The following is a 14185-nucleotide window of genomic DNA, read 5'->3' as shown; positions in this document are numbered from 1 at the left end:
CTCTCCCCCACAAAAAAAATGCTGCTTCAGTATTTAAACAGTCATGGAGGCAGGATGGTAACAAGTGAACTGTAGGTCAAGGACTACTCATTTATCAGTTTGTATAGAAAACCAAAAACAAACAACCAACCCTGAAAAGAAACATTAAGGTTTCTTAAGAACACTAATCTTGGGAGGAAATGGGGCAAAAGAATAATATTTTGCAAATCAGCTGCAAACTTTCTTGGAAACCAAGAAATCTAATACACAGGGGCAAATTATTTTCTAAATGTGTTGTTCCAACTTCTTGGAAAGTATGCTTACTTCCAAAATACAAAAGCTTCATTCTGTTTTTAATGAGGTTAAAGCTCTTTGGTTTTGGTTAAATATAATTAAGATTATACTTTAATATTTCTCTCTCCACATAGGTTTTTCAGGTATTTATGAAAAAAAATCTTTTTGATTTACATTATTTTGGTACACCAAGCTAGATAATCTGTTTCAACCACTTTTTACATAAGGAGCAAAGAGTTTAAGAAAACAGCTCAAGATTGTCTATTTTAGTTTTAAAGGTATATATTTTAAAAAGAGAGGACATAGCACAATTTGGTAGATTTCATGAAAATAACAATAATAATAGACAGGAGATGAGTACAGTAGAGGAAGCAGGTGAAGGGGGGGGTGAAGAGGGGAGGAAAAGGAAGGTCCTGGGGAATGAGACTGATCAAATGATGTGCATGCATGAATATGGCATAATGAACCCCGCTCTCATGCATAATTATAATCCACCAATAATTTTTATTTGAAACGAGAGGACAAAGGCCTTTTCCTATAAAAATATAAAAGATGAACTCAGAAATACTTTTGATATTTAATTTGTTTGAGAGTAATAGAACCTTGGATATTTAAGTAAACAAGACATACAGGACAATGCACAAGTCCAATTTCTTGAATTTTATAATGATTTCTTGACAGTTACAAGAAGGCACAAGTGGCCGGGGCCCAATGGTCTATGCCTGGAATTCCAGCAATTGGGAAAACTGAGGCAGGAGGATTGCAAATTGGAGGTCAGTAATTTATGGAGGCCCTAGGCAACTTATAAATAAATACATAAATAAAATTTAAAAATAGGCTGGAGGTATAGTTCAGTGGTAGAGCACCCTGGGGTTCAATTTCTCAGTACCAACAAAAAGAAAACAAGTGACTACCCCCAAAACGCATACTCATATCTCTTCTGATGGCTTTTTTCCTTTTTTAAAAAAATTTTGTGGCATTACATGTCCTTCCTACTATTAGATTTTATGGCATACATGAGCTTCATGGGTTGATAGGTGGAGTTCAACTTATTAAAACAGCAAAACTGAAAAACAAAAAGGTAACAGAAAACTCTATCAGCTCCCCAAAGCTTATTAGCACAAAATTCATATGTTTTGTTCATATCAATTTATTGTTCCTGCAAAGAGTTGGTGGATATGAATATTTACTGGTTCATGTGGCCACCAGAAACAAATGACAGCCAATTCAACGCATTGGCATAAAAAACAAAAGTCATGCTGGGGCCAAATGGATCCTGGCAGGGACAGGGAGAAAGCCACACTTCTGTCTTTCACCTACTCACCCCAGGAGCAGCACCCACCATTGGTTTTAAGAGAAAGAGTCACAGACAGGGGTCCCAAAGGGATGCTCCTGGGCTAGCAGTAAGCCTGGCCCACTTGCCCACTCCAGTGTGGCTCATCTCTAACCCAACCCAAGCGGCACTGTTCCCTCTGACCCCTACCCACCCAGTCCCCCACTGCCGAGATAACCTGGGCATGTAATTTCAGCGGTGCGAGTTGTCAGTGTTTTCTATTTGCTAGAGGACCACATCCTATCAGGCGTTAGCTCCCCCTTCCTGCCGGAGGATTACTCCACCTGCTGCGGTTGTGCCCAGGGCCATCCCAGAAGACATCTTTAAAATGGTGCCGCCACTGGAAGTAGGGTCCCTCTTACCTTCCCCTGGCCACTTATGTTGACATAAAAACCTAGCTGATCTTCCTTTAAAGTAGGTCATAAAGATCCTCACGTAAGAGTTGTGCTCCCTGTACCCAGAAGAAATGAACATCCTTGTCTCTGGAGAGACAGGCACTGAGGAAAAATCTGAATAAACGGGTCTTGTTAAGTTCCTCCAAGTTTATTACCACTAGATCACCACAGCCGGCTTTGTCCATGCTCCTTTGTCACAAAAACAGAAACCAAAAACTTATGTTAAATAAATTTGTATAATTTTCTGGTTTTAATATGTCACTTGTTGTGGGAGCCTCGGCCATGAACCTTGTGCAATCAGTAAGGATAATATATTACTTTTTCTCTCCTTTGGTTTCTAGCAACTCAATAGGACACCTGAGACACCCCACTTGCTCTGGAACCTGCAGATGAGAGTGATCCTTTGACAGCCAACATAAGCCAGGGAAAGGTAAGAGATTCTTACCAAGATCAGGTCTCCTGAATATCTATTACAATCAGTCCTATTGAAAGAGGAAGGTAACAATTTCTCCTGCCCCTTCCTTTCCAAATTCAAATTAGCAGGAGAAAAATGTTTGTTTGGATTGTTACTCTGTTATAAATTTGGTTTTAGGATACCTGATTAATATTGATCTTTCCTTTTCCAGGGACAGCTATTACCTTTCTGTTTGTCTCATTTTGTGTCTTGAGGGCTTAGCATGGTTTTCTGCCTGTCAGGGTGCAAATTGTCCCTTGCAGGCATGCATCAGTTAATTTCACTGCTAATATTCTGACTGTTGCCAGCTCTGCAGGGAGAGGAGAGATCTGTGTCTTAAAGTCTGTCTTAAAGTGTGGTTCTGGATCTTGGGAAGAATATAGTTTTTGTAACCTCTTTTGAGGATACCTCTTACATCCACGATTGAGTCATAAAAAGCTTATTGGTTTTGGATGTGAATCATTCAATAAAGATTTTTGGTTTAAAAGAAAGAAAAGGAAAAAGGGGTTCAATACTGCCATAAATAATATTTACTCTTTGATTGCCTGAAACCAAATAATTAACTATTTGAAAGGATTTCTTCTTTCTTATTAGTAAATTATACATAATGGTGAAATTTGTTGTTACATATTTGTATATGCACACAATATAAAGTGGTCAATTTTGTCTCCAATAACTCTGAAAGAATTTTTGTTAAAGAGCTTTATAGTCAGAATTGGTTTAAAGTGAAAGCAGATATTCTCACTGTATAATTTTGAAATCCTTTCTGCTCTTTCCGTTGGGTCATGGTTCTTCCGTAGAAACTTCTTGGTTGAGGGAAACTCTCTTCTTGAACACCTGATGACTATATGCTATGCCAGCTCTGTCCATCTCTTTCTTGTTGAAACTTGAATTTTTTTTTTTTTTTTGGTGGGGGGCACCGGGGAATGAACATGGGGGTGGTAGTGTTTAACCACTGAGCCACATTCCCAGCAGGGTTTGTTTGTTTATTTGTTTTAGAGTGTCCCTAAATTGTTGAGGCTGGCTTTAAACTCTGATCCTCCTGCCTTAGCCTCTGGAGCTGCTGAGATTACAGGCTTGGCTTTAATTTTTATAATGGAGCACAAGACCTCTGCAGTTCAGCTCCTATGAGACCTCTTCCTTCCATCTGCTTCTGTTCTTTCCTCTTTTTGCCAACTTTGATCTCCCATTCAGTTACCTTGAATTCTTGATATGTCCTCCTTCAGCCCTCTACTTCCTTCAGCCCTCTACTTTTTGTCAGACTTACCTTCCCACTCCAACCCCCTCAGTCACTTGAACTTCAGGCATCTCTGTTCTCAAGCGTTTCAAAGTCCCCCAAAAGCAACTACCTAAGGCTATATGGAAAAAGTCTAATTGGAAATAGACTAAATGGTGGCCACCTAGATGTCTCCTCAGTCAGTCACTTAAAACTTAGTTCCTAGCTTCCATAAGATTGACCTCTGATAATAGACAAATATGCCCCAAAACTCCTTCTTGCAGGAAATGTGGATCTTTTCTCTGCATGTTTAAGATGTAAATTTTTACTCTGATTCTCTAGGATCTGATAGTCATCTTTTTGAAATAGAAACTTCAGAGAGATGATTATCATTAGAAGGGAGAAAAAAGGAACTATTTGGAAACTGGAAAAAAATCTTCAAAAGTCTTTTCTATAAATATTAGCAAAAAGTTCTAGCTATCTCACTGGATAATTTTAATTTGTTCCATCTGCCAGAAACACAGTTTGGATTCAGCTATTCTCTTAGAAACGAGTGATTTTTATATTAGTTTTCCTGGTTCACAGCTAAAATTTTAGAATGAAAGCTCTGAGATCTTTGTGTGTGTCTGTTTATATGTGGATGTATATTTGTTATGAATTTGGGACATTTTTCTACCTCTGGATTGTATTACCAAATTAATTTTTAAATCCCTTAAAGGAATTCTAGCCAAATTGGCTTAGAGACAAATGACCATGTATGTAAATCAAATATTTAAAAATACTTAGAAATATAGAAACTGACTCTAATGTTCTTTTTAAAGTTCACATGATATATGATAATCTTTGTTAAATAAAGCTAGTATAAAAAAACTTTGATAAAATATAAACATGAATATCTTTGAGACTGTCATCATTAAATATAATGTCATTGTATATTTTATCCTACCTATGTTTACTAGTAAACAAGCTTATGTTATCTCTACTAGAGGTTTAAATTAATAAAACTATAAATCCAGTCTAAGAGCAAAAGGCACAATACAAATGAATTGCTTAGAGCTGAGGATATGGGTATAGCTTAGTGGTAGAATGTTTGTCTTGTGTGTTCTAAGGCTCTGAGTTCAATCCCCAGTCCTGCTAACAAACAAACAAACAAAAAACGAATTGCTTGATATATGTCAAGCCTGACAATTAAAAAGAAGAAAGAACCATATGCTTAACTTTTTAGGTTCTTTGTTTCTGTGATATTTTTGATACCTGCCTGCATTGTCTGTCAATAAGAGAAATAAATTAAGATGATGGCTAGCTTTTTAAAATGTCCAGTGAAATTTTCATGAGCAATTCCAGTATAGTTGCTAAAAAAGGTGAGTTAATGTAAGTGGGATAGAGTTTTTAAATTAACCTTTCAATAATGATTATGTTTTATAAAGCATGTGCACTTAAGAATCACTTAAAAATATCATTGGTGTCTTGAAACCTTAAAGTTATGCTAAGTTAAATTAAGTGAGATATATTCATTAAATGTCTGGTTGATTCTAAATAAGACAAAATATGGAAACATTAATTGCTGAACATGTTTAAGATTTTTGGCTTTTGGTTTCTGATTATAGTGGTGCTAAAGATATTTGGTTTTGTTAATAAACATGAGAAACTATACTATAGAAGAAGCACATGTTTTTAGAAATTATGAAATGGGATTAATCTACAGAATGTTGGAAAGTTACAGACACTTCACAATTGCATACTTCCTAGTTTTCACTAAAAATTGAGGTTATTGAAACTTAACAGTTCTAATTTGATACATGGAATTAAAAACACTAGAAATTATAAGAGAAGCAACTTTATATTCAAATTATGCAAGGAAAATAAGATGTATTTTTGGTAAGGAAGGTTCTAAGGGCATGAAGATGTGTATTTGTTAAAAAGAAATGGAGTAATTAATTCCATTCTAAAATAGAATGACTGGTTGTTCCATAATGAGAAAAATAAAAATATAGGGTAAAAAAGCTGATAAATTAAAAAATAATTTGTAAAATGTTTGCTGAAAAGAAATCTTATCTTATATAGTCAAAGCTATAAGACTGGATGAACTTATTTATAAAGTTTTATTAAAATTATCTGTTTTAAATACTAAGGCAAAAAAAACAGAGTTTGGTCTTTTAAAACAACAAAGTTTTCTTAAGTTATGTATGTATGTATGTATATATGTGTATATGTATGTATGTACTGGGGATCAAACCTAGGGGCACTTTACCACTGAACTATGGCCCCAGCCTTTTTTGCTTTTATTTTGAGGCAGGATCTTGCTAAGTTGCTTAGGGCCTCACAAAGTTGCTGAGGCTGGTTTTGAACTTGTGATCCTCCTGCCTCAGCCTCCAGAACCACTGGGAGTATAGGCTTGTGTCATGGCATCCAGCTATTGTTTATTTTTAATAAGAAATTGGAAAAACATTTTTCTTTACTTTTTAAATAATCTGCTTAGGAAAAACTCTAATAACATTTAGAAACATATGTTAAATATATTAAGAATACTTACAGAATAAAAAGAAGAAGGAAAAAATCACTTAATTTTAAAACGAAGAAATGTATATTCATATCCTTTGTACAAATATATAAAAATGGACATTAAACCAGTGAAAAAATTCTTGATATTATGAACCATTAGGAAAATGCAAGTTGAAACCACAATGAGATATCACTTCATACATTCTAGGATTGCTATCATAAAAATAGTTATAAAAGAGATAATTGTAGGTATTGGTGAGATTATGGAGAAATTGGAACCCTCATTCACTAGCTGGTGGGAATATAAAATAGTGCAGACACTATGAGAAAAACAGCCTGGTAGTTTCTCAAAAGATTAAACATAGTTTTATAACCCAACAATTCTATTCCTATCCAAAAGAAATGAAAACATTTGTCATACAAAAATTTGTATGAAAATATTCATAGCAACATTATTCATTTAAAAAGTTTGAAACAGCTGGGTGCAGTGAGACATGCTTGTAATCCCAGCAGCTCAGGAGGCTGAGGCAGGAGGATCCCGAGTTCAAAGCCAGCCTCAGCAACAGCGAGGCCCTAAGCAATTCAGTGAGATCCTGTCTCTAAATAAAAGGAATAAAATAAATAAATAAATAAAATAAATAAAATAAAAAGGAATGGGGATGTGGCTCAGTGATTAAGTGTGTGGGGTCTCTCTCATCCAGCGAGGAGGTCCACGGAACAGGGTTGAGGATAGTGTGAGTGCGGAGTTGATAATCAACCTCCAGAGACCAAACAGGAAGCAGGTCTGATTTTATTACTCAGGCAGTAGTTAAGCAGATTACAGGCAGCCACCAATGCAATTTCTGCTAACTGTCCTTGCAGTGACCAATCAAGTAGTGGGCCTTGGAGCAAGTGCAGGGACTACAACACATGGCCTGAAGCCCAGGGCTGTACCTACGGGGTAAGTGGCTTGACACTCACACTTCGTGCACGAGGGGGGTGGCCTGTCACTCAGTTGCCCTTAATGTAAGCTATGTATGCAGTACTCCATGCACTTGTCCCCATAGTTAATTTAAGTGCCCCTGAGTTCAATTCCAGGTACAAACAAAACATAATAAAACAAAATTGGAAACAACCCAAATGTCCATCAGCCGAAATATGGATAAATCAAACATGGTGTATCCACATAATGGATAATCAATTGGCAATAAAAAGAAAATGAAGTACTGTTAAACTCCATGACATAGATGAAACTTGAAAAGAGTATGATAAATTAAAGAATTCCATCAAAAAAGACCACGTTTTCTATGATTCCATTCATAACAAATGTCCAGAATAGGCAAATTTCAAGAGTGAGAAAGTAGATTAGTGGTTGCCAATGGTTAAAGTGGTGGGCTAAATGAACATTGACTGTTAATATGTTGTGATGTTTATTTTGGGGTTGATGACAGCATTTTAAAATTGATTGTGGCAATGTACACTCTGTGAATACACTAAGAACCACTGATTTGTGTCCTTTAAGTGAAAGAATTGTATAATATGTACATTTTATTTTAGTAAATCTGTATTTGTTTTTAAAGAAGAGTTTTCTACATCAGGAGGAAGAGCTGAAGGGATAAACTAGAAAGTCCATAAGAAGAATATTATGATTTTTTAAACTGATGAAACATATTAAATATATCATCTAAACAAATATAAGGAAAGTAATTTGCACCAGATTTCAAATATATATGTGAATGGATATGTGATATATCCCCTTTGAGAAATCAGGAATGACATTTATTCTTGGATATTTCCCCTATATCAAATATGGAATTATTGCAGGAAATAATTTGTACCTCTCATGACTGTTCAAAGCTAAGTTTCAGTTATTTAATTCTTATTTTTTTTTCGTTTTCTTTTCCTTTGGAGGTACTGAGGATTCAACTCAGAAACACTTTACCCCTAAGCTACATCCCCAGCCCTTTTTATTTTTTATTTTGACACAGGGTCTCACTAAGTTGCCGAGTTTGGTCTTGAATTTGTGATACTATTAGTTTAGTCTCCCAAGTTGCTGGGATTGCAGGCATTCACCACCACACCCAGCTCTAAAATAAGAGCTATTTTTTGTATTTCAACAAGATCCAACTGCATGTTTCCATAGTGAAAGTTAAGGGCAAAAGCTGATGAATTTGCAGTTCAGAGAGGATGAACAAAAATGAAGCAGGCCTGAAATGATTTGTTGAGTAAGCATTAAAGGGAGACCACATTTGGAAAGCTTAAAAAAAGCATATGATTAATTGGGAACATAATTATATACAAATATTAGTGATATTTTAAAACAAGGAGAAAAAATACATAGAAGCTAAGGATATAGAGAAATAACTATGTCATGTTAATGAAAAATAAAAATGAAAACTAAAAGGGTAAAGTAAATGACAGTATAAACTCTTGATAGAAAATCTAATATTGAAAATTATTGCTTGATTACAAGCTGTAAAAGGCTTTTATTATGTGTTGCTGTATAGAAGCAATGTCTATGGTAACAATGACCTTTAAGATAGATGCATTAACACACTCCCTATTATTTGAAGAAATATAGTGTGGAGCAGTTGAGCAACCTGTTTGGCAACCTACAACGATCACTGTTCAGAGATATACCTTTGGAAGATGTTAAATACTCTCAGCGGGTTTACTCTAATAGACCTACCCCCTAATCATCCTTTCTCTCTGGACTAGGATACATAATTTGAGGATGCTGATTCTCATACAGTAATGTAATCTCCTTGATAGAAGAAGTGAGCTTTTTACTTATATTGCATGATGCTTATTCATTACATTTCACTCATTAATTGTAAAACAGATATGTGTGATTTCTGTTGCAATTATCTTTCCCTATATGGAAAATAAAATGTCATATGACAAGACTGGAAGATTGAACTTTACAAAGTATTTGAATTGAACTTTACAAAGCTTTTTTAAAAAAATATTATTGGCCATTAATGTTAGGAAACACTGTCTTTGTTTTTTAAAAAAATTATTTCTTTAGTTTTAGGTGGACACAGTATCTTTATTTTACATTTATGTGGTGCTGAGAATCAAACCCAGTGCCTCACGCATGCTAGGCGAGCGCGCTACCACTTGAGCCCCATCCCTATCCCTGTCTTTTTTTTTTTTTATCTGGAAATGTCACTTTGTCCCCCTCCCTAAGTGGAAATTTCTGCTAGTGATTAGTATTTCAGAAAATTGAACAAGAAAGTCACGGGCAATGATTTTTAGACTTTGACTTAGACCAAGTTCCTTCTTCTTCTTCTTCTTCTTTTTTTTTTTCCTGTGCTGGGGATTAAACCTAGGGCCTTATACATGCTAGGCAAGCACTCTGCCACTGAACTACACCTCCAATCCCCAAATTCCTGTTTTCCTAGTCATTTGAATTTTTATTTCCTGGCCTCATACATTAGCTTCTGACATCAATCTTAATTCACTCTAGTTGTATTGATCCATTTAATTTTATTTCATTCATTTACAATCTGAATCTATACTACTCAATACTCACAAAAGGTATGCCTCAAAAATGAAATTTGAACAAAACTTTTGAAATAATTAATATGCAAAGACTGATTCTATCTAGCAAAGAAATAGTGTGAATTTCATTCTGAGGCCAACACAAAGTAAATTATATTTCTTTTTCTGGCCAAGAAACAAGATAATTGTATCGTTAATTAGAGTAGTTTGAAGACACGGCCCACACTCTGGCACAAAATAGAAACTTTAACAAATGTGTGATGAGTAAAATAATAAATGAACAAATTAATTTTTAAAAAGACATAAGTTCAGCCAGGTGCAGTGGTGCATACCTGTAATCCCAGCAGCTCAAGAGGCTGAGACAGGAAGATTGCGAGATCAAAGCCAGCCTCAGCAATGTGAGACACTAAGCAACTCAGGGAGACCCTGTCTCTAAATAAAATACAAAATAGAGCTGGGGATGTGGCTCAGTGATTGAGTGCCCTGAATTCAATCCCTAGTACCGCCCTCCCTAAAAACAACATAAGTTCAGGCCACGCGCAAGAAATGATACCTAATCAGTAATTTGTGTACTAGAGTTTTTTTTTTTTTTTTTTTAATGCTAAAAGAGTGTTGTAAGGGGTCCCGTGGAGCTGAAATGACCACAGGGTTCTACGCAATTGGGCCTTGTATTCTCACAGGAAGGATTTTAAGCAAGATGAACAGAATAGCAAGCAAGAATTTATTAGAGGAATGAAAATGCAAGATTACAGAGGTTAGGCACTGAGTGGACAATCTCCAAAGAGAACGGTGTGGTTGTTACAAAGTCTGGGGTTTTATGGGGTCTGGGTTTCTTTGTTGTCTTGTTTTATCATACCTCCTTTGATTGACTAGTTATTTATTGTCCTTTGTTTGTCATTTTATATGGCCCTCAGAAAATTTTTTTTGTGAGGGTCGTAATGACCAGGTCACAGAAGATGGCTTTGACATGTTTTTGAAATAATAGTTCCTTTAAGGGGTTATGATTAACTATGGCCAGGGGTGGTTTGACATATCAGTTCCTGTTTTCTTTGTAGGTTATAAGTGACCAGATGGTTGTCTATTTTTTTAAGGTTTCCTGTTTTTTCCATTCCTGTGACCTATGGACTTGTCCCTCAAGTTCACATTTGATGTCCTCCCTAAATGTTGTTTCTCCTTATTATCGCTCTTTCCACCTGCTCATAGCTAACTTCCTAACAAGAGGAGTTATGCTGGATCATATTTGTAAAATGCCTAATGTTGTATGAAGAGGAATTTGGTATTCAATTTGTGGATTTAAAAGACAATATCTGTCATGAACATTAGGAGAAAAAAACAAAATGGAATAGTATAATCTAAGGAAGAAGTTGGTTTTAGTAAAGTGGGTATGATCCCCACTTTCAAATAATGAGTCAATAATAATGTAGTGAGGAATTTGATACTTTTGAAGTCTCTGGTGACCTTGGAGAAGGCAGCATCATGTGAATGGTGGTGACAGGCTAATATAAACATTTTCTGAACAAGATAAACTAAAATGGACCAGTTTTTCGTTGTTGTTGTTGTTTTTTGTTTTGTTTTGAGACAACAACAACAAAATCAGGACAAATCTTTAAGATAATAGTTTGCAAGACAGTGGACATAATGTAGCAGAGACTGGTCCCTTAGAAATGGAAGACAAATGAGTGAGTTCTACGATTTATGATAAACAAAAGAACACATGAACGAATTGGGATGTACCTCTTTATGACTCAGAAAACTCAATATTATTATTATTTATCTTCAAATTAATCTAAAGAGTCCACATAACCTTCACCAAAGTTTAAACAGGCTTTTTGGGGTAGATATTCATTAAGTGATTTTTAAAATTCCCATAGAAATGTAAAGGAAATAACAGAACCCAAACAAACAAAACAACTTTGTAAAAGAACAGAATTAGAAGAACTGCAAATTAAAACCACAATGCAGGTAGGACTACATGCCTATTAAAATAGTCAAAGTTAAAATGACTAATCATAGCAAATGTTGGGAGTGTGAAGAGGAATGGAAATTGTTATACACTGCTAGAAGGTTGTACAAAATAGTACAACCACATGGTCCAAGGATACAAACTTTTAGATAAGTAGGAGGAAAAAGTCCAAACAAGAGATCTATTCTATAACATAGTGACCATTGTATATTACTTTTGAAAAATGCCGGGGCTGAGGATGTGGCTCAAGCGGTAGCGCGCTTGCCTGGCATGCGTGCGGCCCGGGTTCGATCCTCAGCACCACATACAAACAAAGATGTTGTGTCCGCCGAGAACTAAAAAATAAATATTAAAATTCTCTCTCTCTCTCTCTCCTCTCTCACTCTCTCTTAAAAAAAAAAAAGAAAAAAAAAAGAAAAATGCCAAGACAGTTAATATTAACTGTTTTCAACACAAAAATGACAACTAAGGGAGTTAATATTTCATATGTTGATTAACTAGATTTAGTTATTCCATTGTGTTTGTGTGTGTGTATGTGTATTTCAGAAACTCATGTTATACTTGATAAAGACAAACGGTTTTATCTGTAAATTAAAAAAAGAAAAAGTAGTACACCTAATTGGGAAACGTTTGGTGGTTGCTTAAAAAAGTTAAACATACACCTCTCACCATCCCACCATTGAACTCTTAGCTAAAATTTACATAAGAGAAAAAAATGCATATGCGCCTTCGAGAATGTGGATTCAAAAGTTCATAGAAGCATTCTCTGTAATTGTCCCAATCAGAAAAAAAATGTGGATAAATAGTGCATTATGTCCATACAAGGGACATACACAAAATGGACCAAGCTGGGTGGATCGCTGGGCACTGCCCCTCCAGGAGAACCCAGGTTGCCAGTATCCTAGCAACCGCAGGGGCCTCGGGTAAACACAGCGCTGAGGCTTGCTTGGGCGATCAGTGGCTCTGGAGCCACAGGTACCATGGCCGAACAGAAGTGGCGATTCCGGCCATGGATATTGGAGCCACTCTCTCTGGGCATGACCAGCAAGCCCTGGTACGACGACCGTTTGTCTTCCAGGTGTTTTGCAAAGCAAAAGAAAAAGCTTCTGAAGTTCCCCACCTCGCTGGATAGCCGGCGGTGGGTATTCGTTAAAGAAGGATTGGATGACTTCAGGAAAGGCTGTCCCTCCAGTGAGAATCTGATCACTCGGGGCTGGAGCCTCAAGGAGACCTTTCTCCCAACGATTTCTCACAGAGTTCCCCAGCCTGCCCCCACGAAGAGTCGCAAGAAGTCCAAGAATGCAGGTCTGTTTTCCACGCTCTCAAGGGCTCAACTGGCACGCAAGGCGTTTGTAGCGGATGTTGAAGCCAGCCTGACCCAGCATCCCTTGGCTCACTACCCAAATCTGGAAGAAGATCTCCCTGCAGAAATCTTATTAAAGGTGCTGGAAGTACTGGACCCTGACAGGAAGCTGGAAGACACGTGGGCTTACTGTGAGGGCCATGGCAAAGGGACCAAGGAACCCCGCAAGATTTCCAAACGCTGTACTAAAAGAAGCTTCCCGGAACCTCCCAAGATTTCCGGGTCAAATAAAGAAATATCGATTCATGAAGAAGACAAGTCAAGTAAAAAAGATTTGCCCCCTTCTCAGCGTCATAAGCACATACCAAAAGGAATTAGTGACTTCTGCAAATGGGTTGCTACTTTTGGAGACTTGGGCATTGATGAAGAGTTCATGATGCAACAGGTTGACATTGACTATGGGTGCCAACCAACCTATGATGACTACCACATCAAGAGAATAAATCTGCTTCCTTCTGATCTCAAGTACTGCAGCCAGCTAAGCAAAGTGAAGGAGATAAGATTCTCCATACAGGAACTAGACTTTGAGAGGAAACTCCACAAATTCAAGAATCCTTATAAACCCGACTGGGTGAAGATTAGGTATGGGGCATGGTACCTGAAGCCCAAGTTGTGGAGAAAGCTAGTCAATGATGAACCATTGATTGACCCCAAGGTCTTACGTGAAAGGCAAGAACCCCATACTCCTAAACCAGACATTATTGACGATCTTTATGGGACAATTGCCTTTAAGGATTTCATCATGCGCAAAGGCTACAGTATGCCAGACATCGTCGAGAAGCTGTTTATCAGGAAGGGATGGAATTATGACTCTGTTAAGACTCCTATACCAAAAGCAATAAAAGTTCAAGCAAGCACTGAAGATGAAGATGAAGATGAAGATGAAGATGAAGATGACGATGAAGATGACGATGAGGATGACTAGACGGTTTTCACTTTACTACTTAATTTGGCTATTTCTTTTTCTCATTTCAAGCATCAATCAAAATACACAGTGACCATCCTGTCATGAATGTACAACTTTGGCAACATCTGTAAATTCAACACTTCATGTTTACAAACATTTTTCAATAAACTGCTTTGGATTCATCCATATTGTAGACATTGTATCAAGTATGAAAGCAACATTCACCTACACTTTTTCACATTTTTATAGCAGTTGAGAATATTATATCATTATCTCAATTATTTGTAAAAAATGCA

General features: G+C 36.5%; 1 pseudogene; it reads left to right on the top strand.

Annotated features, from left to right (window-relative positions):
• The first annotated feature begins 12599 nt into the window (after positions 1 to 12599).
• LOC143639370 (protein FAM47E pseudogene) lies at positions 12600 to 13907 on the top strand (annotated as a pseudogene).
• Positions 13908 to 14185: the final 278 nt, after the last annotated feature.

Source organism: Callospermophilus lateralis, chromosome X, assembly GCF_048772815.1.
Source record: "Callospermophilus lateralis isolate mCalLat2 chromosome X, mCalLat2.hap1, whole genome shotgun sequence".
Lineage (NCBI taxonomy): Eukaryota > Metazoa > Chordata > Mammalia > Rodentia > Sciuridae > Callospermophilus > Callospermophilus lateralis.
The sequence above is the reverse complement of the archived record's forward strand: the minus strand, read 5'-3'. Positions and strand labels throughout refer to the sequence as shown.